Source organism: Myotis brandtii, unplaced genomic scaffold (genome assembly GCF_000412655.1).
Source record: "Myotis brandtii unplaced genomic scaffold, ASM41265v1 scaffold157, whole genome shotgun sequence".
Taxonomy (NCBI): Eukaryota; Metazoa; Chordata; class Mammalia; order Chiroptera; family Vespertilionidae; genus Myotis; species Myotis brandtii.
This window is the reverse complement of record NW_005355708.1, coordinates 4,367,276-4,374,382: the sequence shown is the minus strand read 5'-3', so window position 1 is coordinate 4,374,382 and position 7,107 is coordinate 4,367,276.

The following is a 7,107-nucleotide window of genomic DNA, read 5'->3' as shown; positions in this document are numbered from 1 at the left end:
TCTCCTGCCCACATCAGACGCGACGTGCTCATTCACTCCACCCCACTTTAAACTGGCCCTGCATGTCCATCTCCCTCCAGCCTGTCCTCCCCGCTGACCCCCCCTGGGCTTGGACAAGACAGATGTGGGCCCGGCCCTTTAGGGAACTAGCTAATCAGTTCCAGGTGTTCCGAGTGAGAAGGGAGAAGGAAGAGAGCTATGAGAGCCTGTGACAGCTGTGAGGAGGGTCTCCCAAACTTTGCTTTAAAAAATCGCCTGGGGGTAGGGGGTTGGTGAAAATACTATTTCTGGTCAGAATCAGAAATCTCCAGGGAGGGGATTTAAGATAAAAAAAGGAGATCATTTTTTTTTGTACCTTGCATATATATGTAGTGGACATCTTTTGATAAGAGATGTCCAAACCTGTGCACATTTTAATGAATGTAAAAGCACTTAGACGAGGTGACCTCGTCTGGAGGCACAGGGAAGGCCTCTGCAGGGAGGTGATGTCCAAGCTGAGGCTGAAAGCTCAGGAGTTAGGGGAGGCTTTGGGAGGCTGGATGCGGGCTTGAGATGGCTATAGCCCCAGGCAACACCTTGATTTCAGCCCGAGAGACCCTGAAATACAGGAGCCACCTAAGCTGCTGCACCTGGATTCATGACCTGCAGAAACTGGGAGATAATAAACGTTGTTTTAAGGCACGTAAGTGTTAGGGTTATCGGCAGCAATAGGTAACTAATACAAAATACAATTTGGAAAAGGCCAGGCATACTTGTCATTATCTAAATATACACTGACCGGCCAGATTATTATGACCACCCCATCAGTACTTCATTGGGCCACCTTTTGCCTTCAATACTGCGGCGATTCTTCTTGGCATTGACTCCACGAGATGTTGAAAGGTGAAGCAAGGGATCTGACACCATGCCTGATGAATAGCACTGTCCAGTTCTGAGAGATTTGATGGTTGTGGAACCAGCTGCCTGATGGCTCTTTTAACTTCGTCCCACAAATGCTCAATTGGATTGAGATCTGGTGATGGTGGGGGCCACCTAAGCAAGGTAAAGTCTCCCTCATGTTCTTGAAAGCACTCCTGCACAATACGAGCACCGTGGCATGGCGCATTGTATTGTTGGAAGATGCCATCTCCATTGGGATACACCATCAACATGATAGGATGAACTTGATCAGCAACAATACTTAGGTATGTTGTGCTATTCAGATGTTTATAATGATCTGGCCCTCTAGCAACTTCAGCGTGAAATTTTAGCTAATTTGCCTACAAACGTCAGGTGGTCACAATAATCTGGCCACTCAGTGTATATTCCTGTAAGTTGAAATCACGGCAGGCATACTAATTTTGAAGTCTTCTTTTGATCCCTTACCCATATGGGGAAGATATTGTACATCAGGGTCCATCAGAAAACGGAACCCACCCCAGTTGTCTTTACAGAATTTAATATGAAGAATTGTAGCACAGAGCAGGGTGAAAGGTGAAAACCACTGGTAGCCAATCATCAAAATCCCTCTCAGAAAATTCTGTAGATCAGTAGGAACCGGAGCCTTGGAAACTCAAAAGCCAAGAATTATTTCATTAGATATTGTTGTTATTGTTGCATTTAAGCTTTTCTCCCATTTCTTTGGGGGCAGTGGAGCTTCAGAGTCTATTTTGAACACGAACAGAATCCCTCTCTCTCTCTGATAAACACTCTTCGTTGAATTAGCTGGTTAGGTGGGAGTGCGATGGTGACACATTGTCTGAAAGCATTTCCCCGTTCCCATCCGGTCCTGTAGCTGTGGGTCGCCAGGCCTCTTGCCCATTTTGTTGATGTCTTCATTTACTCGAGCACGTCCCTCGTCTGGTTCCCAGTGTTTGACCTTTAAAGAAAGACTTCAGTGCATGCATCTGTGCAGATAACAGTTGGCTTCTGTTGGAATTATTTCCTTGGAATAAGTTCCCAGGAACGAAATGATTGGGTCAAAAGAAGAGGAGCAGGTTTATGGGTGTTGCTGGGAATGGCTTTATTGCTTCCAAAGGAGCGAAGCCAACTCAATAGCAACAATTTAGGGCATCTGAGGGGGCAGCTTCAGGGCAAACAGTTATTTACTCTTAGGAAATCAGCTTCGAGGCCCTTCCAAAACGTCCCGAAAGGGCTCGGAGATGAGGGAAGTGGGGTCCAGCCTGGAGTCCTGGGCTGAGAAGTGGGAGGTCTGAAGGTCTAATGCCAAGGTCACGGAGCGAGCAGTGAGCAGCATCAACTATGGACAGCCGGTCCTGAGTTCCGATTCTGGCTTTGTTACTTAGTCCTTCTGAGGCATTTGTTCGGTCATCTAGAAAACAGGAACTATAGGAACATGGAACCTCGCAGAGGTGAGATGAAGATTAAATGAGTTATCACATGGTAAGTGATTCTGTCGACACGTGGACAGCACATGGTAAACCCTGAATAAGCATTAGAGCGAGTGTTCACCGCCATCCCCTCATTTAGTGCCTGAGCCTCCGTTTCCACCTCTCAGTCCTGTTTTGCCAGCGGCCGACCATCTCTTCCTCTGCGTTCCTGCACAGCCCCCCACCCAGGCGCCTGTTTCCCCTGTGGATCCTTTGTCTCTCTGACACCAAAGAGGTGGTAATCTCGGCTTTGAGACACGGAGTCGGATGGTCTGTGGATGCCCCCTTGTGGACAACCTGCCTTCTTTTGTTCTCCCCCAGCTGAAGGGGAAAACCAGCCTTGCCTTGCACTTGGGAGGGGCTAGGTGTGTGTGTGTGTGTGTGTGTGTGTGTGTGTGTGTGTGTGTGTTGGGGGTGGGGGAGGCTTCTATTTCTGCAGATAAAACAGGAAATAGCACGTTCTGGCATCCTCCTCACTCACTGGTCTATGTGTCTCTAAACATTTGTACACGTACATGGTTGGGTGCTGATGAGCTGGTTTGCGTGTCTACATGTGTGCATACATGTGATGCCACTTTTCTTGTCACAGGGGCGTCATGCGGTTCCGCTGAGACTATATGTTTTGAGAAATGGAAGCAGTGTGTGATGTGAGGCTCTTGTTATGTGTAGTAGCATGTATAATCACCATGCGGTACTCAGCTTCTCCAGTCACTCATTTGAATATTCAGTCCCACAAGTTTTAATTGAGTGCCTGCTATGTGCTCTGTGTCCTGAGGTCTGGAGAGGCAAGAGTGAGAAAGACAGAGTCTGTTCCCTGCCCTCCCCCAGTCCAGTGGGCGAGAGAGACACGTGAGGGAACCACCGCAGGACAGGGAGTGGTAAAGATGCCAAGGAATGCTGCCTGGAGGAGGTGACCCCTGAGCTGAGCCATGAAACGGTGGGTGCTCTGGCCGCTTCCGGCTTTGAGGCAGAGGGGTTGGGGCAAAGAGCCCTGGTGGGGTTTAGAACGATACTTTTAACCCCAACTCCCTGAGCAGGTCCCTTTCTTTGGGCCTGTTTCCTACCGGGTTAAACCAGAAGGGCTGGCCATGATACTTAGAGTTTCTACGGACTTTGATGTTTTCTGATCTTTTCTTTCCTTGGCCCGAGGCATTCTCTTTCCTTCCACTCTTCGTTATACTCCACCCCCTTCCCTGAAGAAATGAAAACCAGACGGAGTGTTGGAAAGCATAATAACACTCGTGTACTCATGTAGGACATGAGCGTGCCTGTGGACGTGCACACAGGCACGCACACACGCGGTCCTCCATCCCCACCCCTGCCCTGCTCAAAACCCCCAGCTGCCTCCCAGGTCGGAGGTGGCCTGACGAAGGAGGAGTGGGAGGAAGGGGACCTCTCAGCAGACCAAGATGCTTCCACGCTTGGCTGCTTGGGCAGGTCACCTAGCTTCCCAGAGCCTGCTTACAGCCAGCTGGGTACCCACCTGGCGGGGCTTCTGTGATGGTCAGAGTTGACTTATGCGAAGTGCTCCCCACTCTCTGTGGCACGTAGTGGGCTTTCAGAAAATGGGAGCTAAAAGAAATTGCATGAAAAAATGTCTAGTGTGAGTCGGACACTTGTCTCTGCAGTGGGGAAGGTTTTGACCAGAACACCACTCCTACCTTCCTGGTGACAATAATCCAGGGGAGGATGTCAGACATGTACCCAACGCACGCCAGCTGGCTGTGCACTCTGGTTTCAGTTAGAATGCAGCTTATGCCCGGCTGGCGTGGCTCAGGGGTTGAGCATCAAGCTATGAACTAGGAGGTCACGGTTCAATTCCCGGTCAAGGCACATGTGCGGGTTGTGGCTCCATCCCCAGTACGGGGTGTGCAGGAGACAGCTTATCAATGATTCTCTCTCATCACTGACATTTCTCTCTCTCTCCCTCTCCTCTCCTCTCTGAAACCAATAAAAACATATTTTAAAAAAGAATGCAGCTTATTAACTGGTTAACTTTGGCCAAGTCACTTAACCTTTCTAAGCCTCAGATTCTCATCTATGAAATGGGGACTTGACAGTAGCTCCCATGTACAATTGCTGCGAGGATTAACTGCGATAACGAATGTAAAAGCACTTAGTATAGTTCCTGGCTTATAAGAAGTGCTCAGTAAATCGGCAGTTACTTGTATTGGTCAGCATAGGCTAACGGGTGTAACAAATAGGCCCAAGAATGAGCAATGGCTTAGAGATGATAGAAGGTTGTTTCTTGTTCCTGTCGTGGTCTCAGGAAATACCAGTGGGGCTCATTCAGAGACCAGGTTGCTGACAGCTGTGCCATCCTCAACATGTGGCTTCCAAGGCCATTTTGGAATGTCAAGACAAGGGGTAGAAATTTGGAGTCATGCGTGGCCTTTCTGCAACGGGGTCCAGGGGAATGTGTGGTCATGGAGATAAAGGAGTGAGAGACAGGGGAGGAGGCCAGAGGTCTGCCCACTCAGGGCCCCAGCCCTCCACACCCTCTGTGCAGGGAGAGGCTTAATCTCCTCTTTCTACTTTGTTTTCCTTCCAGGAAGGAAGTGGCTCCAGATGCTGTGGGCGGGACATTCCTTGGCTGTGCTCACTGTTCCCAGATTTCTCATGATTCCGTGACAGAGCTGGCACCTCTAGCCAGCCTCAGAGAGCGGCAGAGCCGTGCTTAAGAACACCCCGCACCCCAGGAAACCCGACTCTCATTTTTAAGCCACCCCAGCCCTCTAGGTGTAAGCTCTGTCTCCGGAGAGATGCTGTGACAATTCAATTCCACCCAGATCTGCTAGGCACCTGTCGTGCACCCTGGGGCTGGGGCTGGGGCTGGGGCTGGGGCTGGGGCCGGACCAGGACTCTGCACCCAGGAGCTCACAGTGGCCTGGGGCGATGAGATAAGCTTCCCAGGACTATAAACCCCGTGAAGGAGGCCCATGGGAACTAAAGGAAGGAAAGTTCACCATTGCAATGTTGCTTGGGTGGCACCTGTAATGGATCACGAGGGATACATGGAATCTGACAGGTGGTGACGGCTGGGAAGGGACTTCAGGGGGGAACAAAGAGCATGTGCAAAGGTGGCGAGAAAGGGAAGTGCAGGCTTCACTGGGGGAACACAGACCAGTCCAGTTCGGCTGAAACAAAAGGAAGGACGGGAAGTCATGGGGCACTGAGGCCGGGCGGGTAGTTGGGATTAGAGCGGGGACGGCTTGTATGGGGAGTGAGCGTTTCATGGGGCAGGCAATGCGGAGCCTGGCGAGGTTTCTGAGCAGAGGAGGGATAAGAGGGTAACTGGTGGGCTGCTCTTTATGTGGGACACACATGCCCAGCTGCCCTTGCCCTGTAGTGAGATCCCCCAGCCCTCGGAAGTCAGGCCCGAGTGGCACTGACTACGTTCCAGGGGCCAGGAGACTTGGGAGCAGGAGACACAGCTTCTGGTCTCAAGAACCCAGGCAGGCTCGCTCTTAAGGGGCTGCGGTCCTGGAGGGAGAACCAGGGAGGCCTGGGCTGGCCTCTGTCCCCATAAGAGATGTCCAAACCTGTACGAATTTTGGTGAGTGTACTTGAGCCAGCCTGATGACAATGGCCAGGAAGCAAGCTCTCAAAGGGCCAAGAACACGCTCCAGAGAATGGCAGTTTTGCACCTTAATCTTATACATTACAATCCAAGGAGGAGGCGGAAGGGGGTTACATGAAATGAACTGGTGATAGAGCAGGGAGGCGGGAGAGAGCCAAGGGGGAAATCTCCGAGACTGGATAAAAAGTAAAACGAATAGACACGCACTTCTTTTACATTTGTGGGTATCGGATTGTTCACGGCTAACAGTTAACGTGGTAACAATAACAATGAAGGGATTTGCAGTCTCTGCTCTGGTTTGGCGGTTGTGCTTTGAGGGGGTCTGGGAAAAAGGAAATTAACTTTGACATTCCAAAGGCATGTTATTGTAGGTGTCAAAAAAGAACAGCAGACAGGCTCGGTTAAGGTAAAGACTGACCTTTGTTAGAGAAAAATTCCAGCCTAGGTTAGGATTACCCGACACGAAGGGCTTTTAGTTACAAGTTTCAGTTTCAGACCATCCTGTGTGGTTACTTTCAGTCTCTGAGTTTGGGAGGCTGCCCTGTAGGTTTAGTGTGTGGCCCCTATTTCGTCCGCCCCCACCCCCAGCTGTGGGACTTGGGGTCACCTTGGTAAACTCCTTCGGGCCTCAGTTTCCTCAAAGTGACATGGGATCAGAGCACCCAGCGCTCTTAGTAAAATGAGATAACCACCCTGGCTATCTTATCACTTTGTTCAATACATATTCGTTTCCTAAATATTGGGGTCAGGCAGGGGTCAGGGGAGGGGCAGAGGATCAGATATTCGTTGCTGCTGACAGCTCAGCCTGAAGAGGCCACTCCTGTCCTTTTCTGTCAGGGGCACCGGTTAGGGGCTCCTTGACCTGCCTTCCTGCTTATCTGGCAGGAGACAGAGTGGGGAAGAGCCTTCAGGATGGAGGATCATTTTGTCAGTTTTTGTCCAAAGTCCATGATGAGCGACGTGTTTGAGCCGCCCACCTCCTTCCTCTGTCTCCGCTCTAGACCTGGCAGGGAGTGGGAGAAATGGACAGTTCTTGGTTGAAATCCGAGCTCCACTTCTTAGCAGCTAGTGACCTTGTGCACGTTAGTAACCTCTTCCGGCCTCAGTTTTCTTGACTGTAAAATGGGAATAATAATAGCACCAATTTAGAGAGTTGTG